The 16,019-nt window shown below is 40.2% G+C and overlaps 1 protein-coding gene across 2 annotated transcripts in view; it reads right to left on the bottom strand.

Annotated features, from left to right (window-relative positions):
• Positions 1–15,088, bottom strand: part of LOC117526997 (prostaglandin D2 receptor 2) — a 28,293-nt gene extending 13,205 nt beyond the window's left edge. The window contains exons 1-2 of one of the 2 annotated variants that reach the window (XM_034189129.1): positions 14,967–15,088; positions 8,813–8,952 (exon numbers count right to left, since the gene is read on the bottom strand). The gene's annotated coding sequence lies outside the window, so the exon portion shown is untranslated. The remainder of the gene's footprint in view (positions 1–8,812; positions 8,953–14,966) is intronic. The other variant, XM_034189128.1, reaches the window with a different exon arrangement.
• Positions 15,089–16,019: the final 931 nt, after the last annotated feature.

Raw genomic sequence — 16,019 nt, forward strand, 5'->3', positions numbered from 1 at the left:
CGTGCTCTTTCTTCGCTCACTGCCTCCGGTGTTACCGTTGTGGGACGGATGCGGGACCCGCAAAGAATCCAAGTCATTAAAAAGATACAAACTTCTCTCAGTGGCCACGGAGCTCTGCGGCTGCGGTTACCAAGACCGTGAGACGCTGCGGATTTTTCCGCAAGAATTCTATCCTTGCAGGCTGCTGGAGCGCTCTGCATCAAAACAGCGAGTGTAGTCTCTGGACCTGTTGCCAGACTTTGGCGGCAACTCTGCACAGCAGACAGTGGAGCGGTGTGAGTGGCCTGCTGCGGCGTTTACCGAGCCCGCAGACTTGGTAAGCGCATCAGAGGCAGTGAGAGCAATCGCGGTGATGCCGACCGGCCTGCCTGATGAGGACGCAAAACACAATGTGCTGTTAAAAAAAAAAGAAGAAGAAGAAGCATGCAAAATTGCAGCAAAAAAAATACGCAAAACTGCGAGGCCGCGAAAGGTAAACCGCGATATAGCGAGGGATCACTGTAATGTAAAATATACAATAAATGGGGTTTTCAATTTAAATGGTCATACTAGGGGAGCTACGACCACTAGCCTACCTTTGCACCCCAACCCCCCCCCAGGACTAAACCAAACCAACTTTTTTAGGTTCCTCAGGTGACCCCAAAACACAATCAGGATGTTCCCAAAAATAAAAACTGGCCTCAAGCCAGTTAGCCACTATGGCGTCCAAGATGACCACCATAGTGGGGTTTTCACTAAAACATCTTTAAACAACGTATAAACAACTTAAATATCACAGAGATTCAATGGAAAGACCATTGCAGGTCACAGCAAACTCATTTGTGCCTAAACTAAATTCATTCATGGGTTTAAGATTCAAAATGGCGTCCAAAATGGCCACCAATAGACCCTTATCATTAAAATACATACTATGAAGTTGTTTATATGTTGTTTAAAAGTATTTTAGTGGAAAAAAAACTATTTTGGTGGCCATCTTGGACACCATCTTGGATAACTGGCTTGAGGCCAGTTTTTATTTTTGGGAACATCCTGATTGTGTTTTGGGGTCATCTAAGGAACCTAAAAAAGTTGGTTTGGTTTAGTCCTGGGGGAGGTGGTGCAAAGGTAGTGGTCATAGCTCCCCTAGTATCACAAAATCTGTAATCCGCATCAGATCCGGATCAAACTTTGTCAGTCGATAAAGGATACCATCCTACATAACACTCTCAAATCTGAAAGAAATTTGATCTTTTTTTAACAGTTATGAATTTTTGATAATACATCCAGTGTTAAGGATAGGAATTTTTCCAGTTTTTCTGAGATTTTTCCTGACTTTGATCTTTGACCTTGAATGTTGAATCATTTCTTGCCTATCAGGATATGAATCTTCAATAAAAATTTCATAACGATGCATGAAAAACTGTGGGCTCCAGGCTGTTCGCAAACAGACAAACAGAAAAACAGGCAAGCAAACAAACAAGGGCGAAACCATAACCTCCTCCAACTTTGTTGGCAGAGGTTATAAACCACATTTCCTGGACTTTATACTGTTGCTTTCCGGCAAACAGCATTTGAAAGTTTGTTCTTATGGTCTGACCACATACCAGCCATCCGGTAATTGCGTGTTAGTAGTGAAAGAATGTTGGAGAACATAAAGACTGACATCAGAGCTGATGTCACGATCACAGTCTGTGTTTACCTACTTAAGAGAGACAACAGTCCTCCTAGTCCTCTTGGCTGAGACACACCTTTGCTCTCTCTCTCTATTATGTCCACATCTTCTAAGGCTACGAGTGCATTTATGGTGCACTGCCCAGAATGCCTCTGCCATCAATAAAGCTGCAGCCGCATGTCGATATGTGGAGCCGAACCCGGGTTAGACAGAGAAAGTCGGCTCACAACAGCAACATAAATTATACTCTTGTGTGCTTAAGCTCACTGCTGGAAGTGCTGTTTCTTTTGGCCTTTGTGTTGGGAAAATCTCAGTGACTTGTTGGGCCACATGTCACACTTGTGTCACTGAGTGAAACTAGTTGTCTTAGAAGATGAGAGTTACTGTGCCGAGACGAGTCGAATAAACTAATTAAAAAGCATTCAAACAGAAAAGCAGGTCCAGTGGCAAAGTGTGCAAAATGGAGAGAGAGAGAGAGAGAGAGAGAGAGAGAGAGAGAGAGAGTGAGTGAGAGAGAGAGACAGAGAGAGAGAGAGACAGAGAGAGCTGCCATGAAGGAGCTTAAATTTGCTCTGGTATCTATTGACTCTGAATTGTTGGCAGATCAAAGGGATGTGCAGCCTGGAGGACTGAGACGGATAACCTGTCCTGATCAGGAATTTCAACTATTTTTCTTTTCATTCCTCCCTCTCCTCTTTTTCTTTTTGACTACAATAAATAAATAAATAAGAGGGGGAAAAAGTGTCAGGATATACACAAAATTAAAACTGTAATTTTACAAATTTTTTTCCATGTTGTTTTTTTTTTTTTTTGAGGGGGCGGGAAGCAACAACTTAAGAATAAACGCAAGAATTACACTGGAAACATGGAGTGTCATCTCATCACTGTGAGTTTAGCGTAAAGAATTTAAATTTTGTTTTGAACATAAACACCAGAACAGTCAAACATGATGTCATACAGATCTGACGCTGGTTGCCAAGGCGACACCAGGACGTGTCACGTCTGCAGCAAATACACTGGTGATGCAGCAGTGACTGACTGACTGACTGACTGCTTTTCTCTGGACTTTACAAAAGTTTCTCATGCAACAAAAAATATGATTTTTGTTGTACGAGAAGCAACAATTAACTGTAGAGCTAGAAATATTGTGAATTATGTTTAACAAGCTCACAAATGACTATTTTCAACTTGAAAAATGTTTGTCATTAACGCCTTTAAAATCTGAAGCACACTGACAAACTGAATATAGATTCAACTTTTAAAAAATTGCTCTAATTCATTACACACTGTATTCGTTTTTCCTCAAAGTATATCTATAATATAGTTGAACCCTTAAATTACAAATATACTTTGAGATACACTAATAAATTTAGGTACAATAAACTGGAGAAATTTCAAAAATATAGATCCACTGTTTTTTACACTGTTTTTTGGTGTAAAGAATTTACTGGAATTTACAAAGAATCTTAAGGAATAAAAGAGAACTGGAGTGTCAGAAGGAGATCTGAAATGAGAGTTGCACTCAGAGGACATACTTCCACCAAAAGACAACATTCTTTATGATTCTGATCAATGAGGTGGGGATTTACATTTGCATTTGTTGCTATTTACCTACAATTGCTCATCTTCTCAGATGATATTGAATAACCAAAGGTTTTTATAAATATCTTACCGCAGCAACAACAGTGATCTAATAATGGTTTGGTGCTTTTTTCCTCATCTAACAGCAGAATAATCTAATCTGCATTTAGACTGATACAAACACTTTTAATAAAGATAAGCCACATCACTCTTCCCCTTGTGAAACAGCGAAGTACCTTCAGAGAGTAGAATGTTCACACGCTCCGCTCTCTACGACTGAGCTGCTTCAACAATCCTGCAATCTGAACACTCCTTTGTTCAGCTGGCAATAGAGTGCAAAGAGATATATTTGATACTTCTCTGAATATCAAATGTGACATGTCCAATTCATATCCATGTCAGTTTGGCAACTCGTCAGAAAGGGGTGTTGATGATAATACTGGCAGCCTGCTGAACCTGATCCTGACACATCTAAAAGGTGCAAACTGTTTGTTGAGGCTGGTGTTTTTGAGAGTTCCTCAGCTTTAAACTGCATTCAGCCCCCACATTTTGGCAGACAGGTTAAGTTGTGCATGTAATACTGAGCCCAGGCTGATCTGTTGGTTGATCAATTTCTTGAAGTAAATGTCAGATTATCTGACATTCTCATGGCTTCCACTGGATCACTGCAGGGGTGCATCCTATCACCCCTTTTGTTGGTTCTGTACACAAACGTGCCCGATCCAGCATGAGGGGCTTCATGTCATTAAATTTGCAGATTACTCAGTCATAGTGTCACTGCTGAAGGCTGGTGACCAGGACCGTGGTTCTTTTGTGTCTGATTTCATAGACTGGTGTAGGTTTCCCTTTCTAGATATCAATGCACTCAAAACAAATGATGGTCATTGAGATTAGGAAGAATCAATCATCCAGTAGCAGTCGTTCAGCAGTATGAATAATTGGGCACCCTCATGGGTAAGTTGACCTTTGAAACCCAGGTGGATGATGTCTGTAAGAAAAAAATAAATTGATGGATGTACTTCCTGCGTAAGCTACGTATTTTTTAATGTTAACAGTGTTTATGTGACCTGACAACTTTATCTGATGTCAGGTCTTTGAATCTGGCAACAAGAATGTTGGCAGAGGGTTTCAGGTGCTTCATAGTATTTTTAATGTTGACAGTGTTTTTATGAAGTTGTTTTATTGAATCAGTCCTGACCTTCTCCTTGGTATTCTGGTGAGGCCTGCCATCCCTCAAGAACAGAAACAAGCTGCAGAGTATTATTAAAGAATCCAGCAAAATTGTGCTCACACCTTTAAGTGACCTGACAACTTTATCTGTCAGGTCTTTGAATCTGGCAACAAGAATTTTGGCAGATTCAAGCCATCCACTGTTCAGAGAGTTTCAGGTGCTTCATCGTATTTTAATGCTGACAGTGTTTTTATGAAGATAGTAGAGAAGCTTGAATATTCGACTGGACTGGGTTGCTTGACACAAGGACGTTTCGCTTCTAATCGCAGAAACTTCCTCAGCTAAATTTCTTCCTCTGGTAGTCTGACTTATGTCTTGACTCTTGTAGAGACTCTACAAGTGATCACCATTAGTTCCGATCTTGTAAGCATTGATTCCAACCAACAAATACTTGCCTTATTTTTCTTCATCAGTTGCTGTTCTATACATATCACATTGGTGTGGTATCTCGAACCTTCTGTGACTGCAGAAACAAGGGTTTCCTGCAGAAGCGCTAGGCGCCAATATAAGAGCTTGTGGCTGTGCTAGCCACAGTGCAGAAGTAGGAGGAAAGCAAAGAGACAAGACAGCTGTTCTTAAAAACTGCTGTAAATGAATGTATAATAGTTCCAGTGAAGCTTCATCATTCTGGAGTACAACCAACGTATGGACCGGACTCACACCATATGGGTCAAAGCCGGCAGTCACATCGTCGCTCGTCCTCTCTTTCCCAGCAGGAGATCGCACCGGCAGGAGGGACGTGTGTGTCACACACATGACAGACTGTTAGCACATGTGTACGGACACAGAGCAGAGATGTGCTGAGCACACGCCAGACCCTTTCACACCAGGCTGACGTAGAGATGCGTAATGCAGTGTACTGCATTATGATTCCAATTTAAAATTATGGGGCAGACAAACAGGCAGGGATGCATCCAGAGTGAAGCAGCTGAAGGAGAATAAATGATTGTATGGATGCACATGTGCGTGTGTAGAACAGGTGATGAAATGATTGCTCATGTGTGTGTTCATAACAGCTGAATGAGCTGCTGCACATGTGCGCCACTGTCAGCGAAGTTGTCGGTAGTGCACACGCTGCTGGCCAGCAGAGAGCCCAGGAGCTCTCCATCCACAGTGCGCACAAAAGACTGACGACGCACAAGAAAATGACAGAGTTCTAAAACTTGCTTCTATCAAACAGAGCTGGAGGAAAAGTGCTGAACATTTTGCCTCTTCATGGTTAGTGATCACCTTCTGGTGTACAGTCCAGCAAAAAATGCATTTAGGTTTTTTTTTATCAGTATATACCTGCATTGCTAGATTTTATTGATACTACTGGACTCTTTTTGCTGCTGAACTTTGATGGCAGTGGGCCAAGCTTCCCCATGTGCACAACATTCGTCAGACGCAGCCATTCCAGCAAACTTTTTATTATTTATTTGCCCATTCCAGCATATGCAGCACAGTGCAACTCCACCTAAACCTGGTGTATAAGGTTAAAAGGTTAAAACTGGATTGGTCTGGATTGGGCTTTTGTAAACCGAGTGGCACCAGAGAGTGCAGAACAGCTTTGTGGGTGTTATCCAGAGATGTTCAAACCTAGCCTGGGAAAAGTGAAAGACATCAAAGCTAAACTACATATTGCACCGGGGGGCATTCACACATTTTGTAAACATCACCCTGTGCCTTATGCACTAAAAGATGCAGTAGAAGCACAGTTAAGTATGATGGAAACCAGTGGGGTTATTACACCTTTTAGCTATAGTGAACATAGTAAACAGGCCGCACCCAATGTAAACATGCCAAAAATGGACAATTCTGTCAGGATATGTGGAGATTACAAAGTTTCCATAAACCTTTGGTTGAAGGTAGGTCAGTACCCCACACCAAAACCACAAGACCTGTTCACAAAGTTGGCAGAAGGTGACAGATTTACCAAGTTGTCTAACTTGGTAAGACTGCCTTATGGAGTTGCCAATGCACCTGCCATCATCCAGAAACTGATGTTTCAAGTTCTACAGGGGTTAGATGGCGTAATATGTTATTTAGATGACATATTGATCACTAGACAGAACAGAGAACAACACATGAAAAACTTGGAAGAAGTTCTAAAAAGGCTGTGAGGAAACAACAATAAATGCACTTTTTGAACACTGTGAACTGTGACGTGCAAGAAAAATGTGAGGCAATTGTAAAAATCACCAAGTACTGCGTCTGAGTTGAGATCATTTCTCTCTCTGTTGAGCTACTATGGAAAGTTCATACAAAATTTGTCAACATTGATTGCACTGGTGACTGGATTGCTATGCAAAGATGTCAAGTGGGAGTGGACAGAATCATGTAAAAAGGCTTTTTGAGAAAGTGAAAAAGCAGCTGATGTCAAACAGTGCTAGTACACTCTGCCACTATTACTGGCATGTGATGCTTCACCAGAAGGTATCACGGCAGTGATTTCTCTCCAAATACCAGATGGAAGAAAAAAAAAAAACAATTGTTTTACTTCTAGAATGCTAAAGAAGAAGAGAAGAACTACTCACAAATTGAAAAAGAAGCTTTAGGCTTAGTTTTTGGAGTGATGAAATTTAATGAGTATTTGTTTGGAAGTAAGTTTACTTTGTCAGTGATCACATGCCATTGTTAAAAGTCTTAGCTCCAAAGACAGGAGTTCTGGAATAGCTCAGATGCAGAGATGGTCCTTGATTTTAGCTCCATACTCCTATGAAAACAAGTACAAACCGTCAGAACAACATGGAAATGTAGTTGCCTTATCCAGACTGCCGGTAGCAGATAAAGATTTTCCAAGGTCTTTTACCTTGAGAGTCTTCCTATAACCACTCAGCAGATTGCAGCTGAAATCGACAGATTTCAGCCACAATGGCAAAGGTGAAATAATATGTTTTGTCAGGTTGGCCAAAACGTGTCAGATGAGGCTTTTCAGCCGTATATACACACACACACACACACACACACACACACACACACACACACACACACACACACACACACACACACACACACACACACACACACACACACACACACACACACTCATCTTCAACCACTTAGTCCAATCTAGGGTCGCGGGGGCCACAAACAGACAAACAAACACATTCACACCCACTCGCACACCTAAGGACAATTTTAAAGATTCCAATCCACCCATTCCGCATGTCTTTGATGTGGGAGGAAACCGGAGCATCCGGAGGAAACCCACGCAAACACGGGGAGAACATGCAAACTCCATACAGAAAGGCCACAGGCAGGAATTGAACCCATGACCTTCTCACTGTGACGCAACAGTGCTAACCACTAATCCACCGTGTTGCCCTTTTCAGCCGTATGTGAGATGAAAATTTGATTTGACTGTGGAAGATGATTACCTACTTTGGAGACTCAGAGTAGTCATTCCAAAAAGTCTGGTACAGAGGTTACTTTAAGAGCTACACAAAAGCCACTGGGGCATGGTAAATATGAAGTCTTTGGCTAGAAGCTTAATGTAGTGGCCTTCTTATGATCAGGATATTGAGATGGAAGTAAACCAGTGTGATTTCTGCAAACATGAGCGTAGTGTTCGTGCTACAGCACCAATACACACATGGAAGTGGGCATCAGGTCCATAGGAAACACCTTGATTTTGCAGAGTCCAAAAAGCAAATATTTCTTGTTGTGATGGATACATACCCCCTATGTCCTGAAATCATACATGTGCAGACAACTACCACGTGCAAAACAATGGAAGTTTTGTGGAACTTGTTTTCTGCTTATGGGTTGCCTAAAGAGGTGGTAACTGATAACGGACCTCAATCCACTGGAAGTGAATTTGAGACATTTCTGAAATTGAATGCTGTGAAGCATATCAAAACTCCAGCCTACCATCCAGCCTCAAATGGTTTGGCAGAGATGCTGGTACAAAATTTTAAAAGGTCCTTAGCCAAGAGCAGAGCACTTGGTGGCATGTCATTGCAACACTGTATTGCATATTTCTTGTTTGGATACTGAAATATGCCACACATGACAACTGGGAAGACACCAGCAGGACTTTTTCTGGAAAGACAGGTCTGCACCAAGTTGTCTTTACTAAAAGCAAATTCCACTCAGACTATCCAGGCTCGACATGTACAGAAGCAGTCCAATGCAAAGGGTGGACTCAGGAGTTCTTTCTGTGGAACAAGCAGTCCAGGTTCAAAACTACAGGGGAGGGGAAAATGAGTGAATGGTGAAAATACCCAGGTTTTGGTTATGTACCTGATGTCAGTAAATGGAAATTGCATAAAATGACATGTGAATCAATTATTGGAAGAAAAGAGAACAAATGTGAATACAGAATGATGCAGGGAATGAGTCAAAGGGCATTACAGGTGAACTCCTACCCACTGGTCCTCAAAATGAGCAGAATGATGTTCCTCAGGTTTTGGTAAAAATGGACCAAGCTGTGGACAATCCTGGGAGTACACAGAATGTGGAACGTCCAAGAAGAATGTGCCAATATAACAGGTTGTGGCTGCGCCAGCTGCAGCACAGAAGTAGGAAGAATGAAAAGAGACAAGACGGTTGTTCTTAAAACTGCTGTAAATAAATGTGTAATAGTAGCAGTGCGGCTTCATTTGTTCAGGCATATGAACCTAAACTGAGGGGTACACAACAATTGGGAAAGTAAAATTGTTAATGAAGTAGCAATATTCTGTCATTTACATTTGGAAAAAAGAAACTGTATTTTGTAGTCATAGCAAAGCCCAAGATTCAGCCGTGTATCAACATTTGAATTAAGTCAGTATTTTGGAAGTGCTGGATGATGGTGCTACAAACTATCAACCTTGTGTCATTTCCTAACAGTGTTAAGACATTTTTTGAAAGTTTTGATTATTTAATGTTGTTGTCTCAAGTTCTCAAGTTAGTATTGACTTGGAATAACTGTCATGATTCCACACACTCTCATACAGTAGGTGGCAGTATGCACCTCTGAAGATGGTTTATGATAAACCAGTAAACACATGTAAGTTTTACCTTTATTTATTAATAGATTGAAAGGCTGGACAGGAGTGGAAGCCAAGCAGAAAGTTGCTGGTTCAAAACCACCTCTGACCACTATCCATGTAATGTGGATTTGTGTCAGGAAGGACATCCGGCATAAAACTTGTGCCAAATCAACAACCCAGATCTGCTGTGGCAACCCCAGTGGCTGATGACCCGACTAAGGTGAACACGTTAAAACAGTGAATCTTGGAATCATGATAGATTTCACCCTTCATGTTCTCATTTTTAAGACAATATCATCATTTAGAAGTGTGCATTAAGTGGAGCATTAATTAGCATTTTACTACAAATATCTAATAATTAAATTTTCCACACACACACACACTATATATATATATATATATATATATATATATATATATATATATATATATATATATATATATATATATATATATATATATATATATAAGGCAGGGTACACCCTGAACAGGACGCCAGTCTATCGCAGGGCCACATATAGACAAACACATTCCCACCTGCATGCACACCTATGGTCAATTCACTTAACGTACATGTCTTTGGATGTGAGAGAAAACTGGAGCACAAAGAGAGAACCCATGCAGACATGGAGAGAACATGCAAACTCCCAACCTGGTCTCACCACAAGTCATGATTCAGCAGCACGAAATATACATTAATCTATTGGTTTGTAATATATTGTGATGAGAAGTGCCTCATTTTCATCATGGCAGCACAAATTCATTGAAATACATTCTGTGATGGCTGCACAAAATTAAAAGTGAAGCAGGGGGGTCGGGGTGGTTATGGTTAGGGTTGGGGGAAGGAGTAGGATTAGTAATAGTGAGTAAAAAAAAAAAATCGCAAAAATTTTACTCATTTTGTGACGAGAGCATGAAAAAAAATGTGAGACTGGGCAAATCTCCACACATAAAGGCCACAGGCGGGAATTGAACCCACAACCTTCTTGCTGTGAGGCAACAGTGCTAACCAGTAAGCCACCATGCTGCACAATAGTAAGTAAGACCCTTCAGCTGCTCCCTTGTCATTAGGGGTTGCCACAGCTGATCCAAGGAGGGTCTGTATGTTGATTTGGCACAAGTTTTACACTGGAAGCTCTTCCTGATACAACTCCACATTACATGGAGAAACGTGGCAGAGGTGAGGTTTGAACCAGGAACCTTCCACACTGAAACCAAGTGCACGAACCACATGTCCACCACTCCTGCCGTGCTACACAATAATAATAATCATTATTATTATTATTATTATTATTAGTAGTAGTAGTAGTAGTAATATTATTATTATTATTAGAATGACGATTTATATATGCCTTTCCCAGGAATCAAAACAGCAAACTAAATCATTTCTTATAATAAAAGAATACATTCCAGTAATACAATACACAAAAATGACAAATTAAGGATTATACTGCATGCATTATAATTATAAAAAAAAATGAGGTGGGCTTCATAGATTATTGGCAAAGCTTCTGGGGAAAACCTGGTCTTGTTAGGAGAGACGGCATCCATCCCACTTTGGATGGAGCAGCTCTCATTTCTAGAAATCTGGCCAATTTTCTTAAATCCTCCAAACTGTGACTATCCAGGGTTGGGACCAGGAAGCAGAGTTGTAGTCTTACACACCTCTCTGCAGCTTCTCTCCCCCTGCCATCCCCTCATTACCCCATCCCCGTAGAGACGGTGCCTGCTCCCAGACCACCAATAACCAGCAAAAATCTATTTAAGCATAAAAATTCAAAAAGAAAAAATAATATAGCACCTTCAACTGCACCACAGACTAAAACAGTTAAATGTGGTCTATTAAACATTAGGTCTCTCTCTTCTAAGTCCCTGTTGGTAAATGATATAATAATTGATCAACATATTGATTTATTCTGCCTAACAGAAACCTGGTTACAGCAGGATGAATATGTTAGTTTAAATGAGTCAACACCCCCGAGTCACACTAACTGTCAGAATGCTCGTAGCACGGGCCGGGGCGGAGGATTAGCAGCAATCTTCCATTCCAGCTTATTAATTAATCAAAAACCCAGACAGAGCTTTAATTCATTTGAAAGCTTGTCTCTTAGTCTTGTCCATCCAAATTGGAAGTCCCAAAAACCAGTTTTATTTGTTATTATCTATCATCCACCTGGTCGTTACTGTGAGTTTCTCTGTGAATTTTCAGACCTTTTGTCTGACTTAGTGCTTAGCTCAGATAAGATAATTATAGTGGGCGATTTTAACATCCACACAGATGCTGAGAATGACAGCCTCAACACTGCATTTAATCTATTATTAGACTCTATTGGCTTTGCTCAAAAAGTAAATGAGTCCACCCACCGCTTTAATCATATCTTAGATCTTGTTCTGACTTATGGTATGGAAATAGAAAACTTAACAGTATTCCCTGAAAACTCCCTTCTGTCTGATCATTTCTTAATAACATTTACATTTACTCTGATGGACTACCCAGCAGTGGGGAATAAGTTTCATTACACTAGAAGTCTTTCAGAAAGCGCTGTAACTAGGTTTAAGGATATGATTCCTTCTTTATGTTCTCTAATGCCATATACCAACAGTGCAGAGTAGCTACCTAAACTCTGTAAGGGAGATAGAGTATCTCGTCAATAGTTTTACATCCTCATTGAAGACAACTTTGGATGCTGTAGCTCCTCTGAAAAAGAGAGCTTTAAATCAGAAGTGTCTGACTCCGTGGTATAACTCACAAACTCGTAGCTTAAAGCAGATAACCCGTAAGTTGGAGAGGAAATGGCGTCTCACTAATTTAGAAGATCTTCACTTAGCCTGGAAAAAGAGTCTGTTGCTCTATAAAAAAGCCCTCCGTAAAGCTAGGACATCTTTCTACTCATCACTAATTGAAGAAAATAAGAAGAACCCCAGGTTTCTTTTCAGCACTGTAGCCAGGCTGACAAAGAGTCAGAGCTCTATTGAGCTGAATATTCCATTAACTTTAACTAGTAATGACTTCATGACTTTCTTTGCTAACAAAATTTTAACTATTAGAGAAAAAATTACTCATAACCATCCCAAAGACGTATCGTTATCTTTGGCTGCTTTCAGTGATGCCGGTATTTGGTTAGACTCTTTCTCTCCGATTGTTCTGTCTGAGTTATTTTCATTAGTTACTTCATCCAAACCATCAACATGTTTATTAGACCCCATTCCTACCAGGCTGCTCAAGGAAGCCCTACCATTATTTAATGCTTCGATCTTAAATATGATCAATCTATCTTTGTTAGTTGGCTATGTACCACAGGCTTTTAAGGTGGCAGTAATTAAACCATTACTTAAAAAGCCATCACTTGACCCAGCTATCTTAGCTAATTATAGGCCAATCTCCAACCTTCCTTTTCTCTCAAAAATTCTTGAAAGGGTAGTTGTAAAACAGCTAACTGATCATCTGCAGAGGAATGGTCTATTTGAAGAGTTTCAGTCAGGTTTTAGAATTCATCATAGTACAGAAACAGCATTAGTGAAGGTTACAAATGATCTTCTTATGGCCTCGGACAGTGGACTCATCTCTGTGCTTGTTCTGTTAGACCTCAGTGCTGCTTTTGATACTGTTGACCATAAAATTTTATTACAGAGATTAGAGCATGCCATAGGTATTAAAGGCACTGCGCTGCGGTGGTTTGAATCATATTTGTCTAATAGATTACAATTTGTTCATGTAAATGGGGAATCTTCTTCACAGACTAAAGTTAATTATGGAGTTCCACAAGGTTCTGTGCTAGGACCAATTTTATTCACTTTATACATGCTTCCCTTAGGCAGTATTATTAGACGGTATTGCTTAAATTTTCATTGTTACGCAGATGATACCCAGCTTTATCTATCCATGAAGCCAGAGGACACACACCAATTAGCTAAACTGCAGGATTGTCTTACAGACATAAAGACATGGATGACCTCTAATTTCCTGCTTTTAAACTCAGATAAATCTGAAGTTATTGTACTTGGCCCCACAAATCTTAGAAACATGGTGTCTAACCAGATCCTTACTCTGGATGGCATTACCCTGACCTCTAGTAATACTGTGAGAAATCTTGGAGTCATTTTTGATCAGGATATGTCATTCAAAGCGCATATTAAACAAATATGTAGGACTGCTTTTTTGCATTTACGCAATATCTCTAAAATCAGAAAGGTCTTGTCTCAGAGTGATGCTGAAAAACTAATTCATGCATTTATTTCCTCTAGGCTGGACTATTGTAATTCATTATTATCAGGTTGTCCTAAAAGTTCCCTAAAAAGCCTTCAGTTAATTCAAAATGCTGCAGCTAGAGTACTGACGGGGACTAGAAGGAGAGAGCATATCTCACCCATATTGGCCTCTCTTCATTGGCTTCCTGTTAATTCTAGAATAGAATTTAAAATTCTTCTTCTTACTTATAAGGTTTTGAATAATCAGGTCCCATCTTATCTTAGGGACCTCGTAGTACCATATCACCCCAATATAGCGCTTCGCTCTCAGACTGCAGGCTTACTTGTAGTTCCTAGGGTTTGTAAGAGTAGAATGGGAGGCAGAGCCTTCAGCTTTCAGGCTCCTCTCCTGTGGAACCAGCTCCCAATTCAGATCAGGGAGACAGACACCCTCTCTACTTTTAAGATTAGGCTTAAAACTTTCCTTTTTGCTAAAGCTTATAGTTAGGGCTGGATCAGGTGACCCTAAACCATCCCTTAGTTATGCTGCTATAGACGTAGACTGCTGGGGGGTTCCCATGATGCACTGTTTCTTTCTCTTTTTTCTCTGTATGCACCACTCTGCATTTAATCATTAGTGATTGATCTCTGCTCCCCTCCACAGCATGTCTTTTTCCTGGTTCTCTCCCTCAGCCCCAACCAGTCCCAGCAGAAGACTGCCCCTCCCTGAGCCTGGTTCTGCTGGAGGTTTCTTCCTGTTAAAAGGGAGTTTTTCCTTCCCACTGTAGCCAAGTGCTTGCTCACAGGGGGCCGTTTTGACCGTTGGGGTTTTACATAATTATTGTATGGCCTTGCCTTACAATATAAAGCGCCTTGGGGCAACTGTTTGTTGTGATTTGGCGCTATATAAAAAAATTGATTGATTGATTGATTATACTGAAAGGTGTGATTGAGGGGCGATTTATGCAATATTATAGATATTAAACTTTACGTTTTCGTACCACCTGAAATACTATAATAATACAATGTGTTTCAGTTGTTTGTGTTTGAGCAACTGTTTCTAGATCCACACCCAGCCCAGTTGGCACACGTTGAATGTGGGTCAGTATCATATAAATAGTGGTGCCCTGCTGAGTGACAACATGCTATAAAAGTGAAAACAGTGAATTAAAACTTTATAAACAAACAAACTCCACCTGCATAGGCAAATATTCTATAAAACTAAAAGTTTGAACACAAGCATTAAAACAGTTAATAAAAAAATCAAGAGCAACATCATAACCATGGATTACTGTAATCTGAATCAATGGATGAAACAATAATCATTCAATCACCAGATCAAGCTTTAGGTGACACTTACCGACTCGTTAAAAGAGAACCACTGAATGTTTTATCATAGTCAATTCCTCTTCCGTCTTCTTTCTCTCACACACTCATCCCTCCTGTTGGGTTACTTTCTGCAGCTCTGCTGGTTTTAAGCACACACACACACACACACACACACACACACATGCTTCACATTGCACCGCCCCATATTCTAATGACTCACATGTCAACATGAGTGAATTTTTTTAAACCTATGATTCCACAGTTCACGGTAAAATGATGAACATACAGATAACTGATACTTTAATTCAGAGGAAACAGCAGATAACAGAACAGTGTTGATGTGTTTGTGTCTGTGATCATCGTGGACCCACAACCAGATACGTGTGGACTTGTTTCTTCTTAAACTGCAATGCACCAACACCAGACACAGTCTGATGCATAAAAAACATTCACACAGATCTTACAAAAACACTGACTTCTTAAAGTACCTTTTCTCAGAAACAATCAAAAATAATTCCCACTTTTTTGATTTGAAACATCTTTGTCACCTTCTACTGGTCATCTGTATGCAAAAACACTTTTTGGTCTTTCAAACAAGTTGCACTGTTTGTTAATTGCAAAATGCTTGACAAAAAAAAAAAAAAAAAAATAGAATGACAGTGATTACAGTGCATACCTCTGCCAAGAAGAAATTTTGATCATATTTCCCTGATTTCACCCTCCTCCACTGGCTTCCTGTCCAAGTCAGATCAGATTTTAAGGTTTTGTTACTAACATACAAAATCCTCCATGGATTAGCACCTCATTATACAGCTAATCTAATCAAACCTTATGTACCGGATCAAGCACTGCATTCTCAGGATCAGGGATTATTGTGTGTTCCAAAGGTTTAAAAAAGTCATCAGGTCACAGAGCTTTTTCTTATCTTGCACTTGATAATCTGTGGAACAATCTGCCTGCTGGCATAAAACAGTCTGAATATGGGGAGTCATTCAGATGTAGACTAAAGACCTATCTGTTCTCTTTTTCATATGACTAACATACAAGGTGCATTCAAAAAGTATCCAACTTTTGGCTGTGAAAA

Source organism: Thalassophryne amazonica, chromosome 15 (genome assembly GCF_902500255.1).
Source record: "Thalassophryne amazonica chromosome 15, fThaAma1.1, whole genome shotgun sequence".
In the NCBI taxonomy this organism is placed as follows: Eukaryota; Metazoa; Chordata; class Actinopteri; order Batrachoidiformes; family Batrachoididae; genus Thalassophryne; species Thalassophryne amazonica.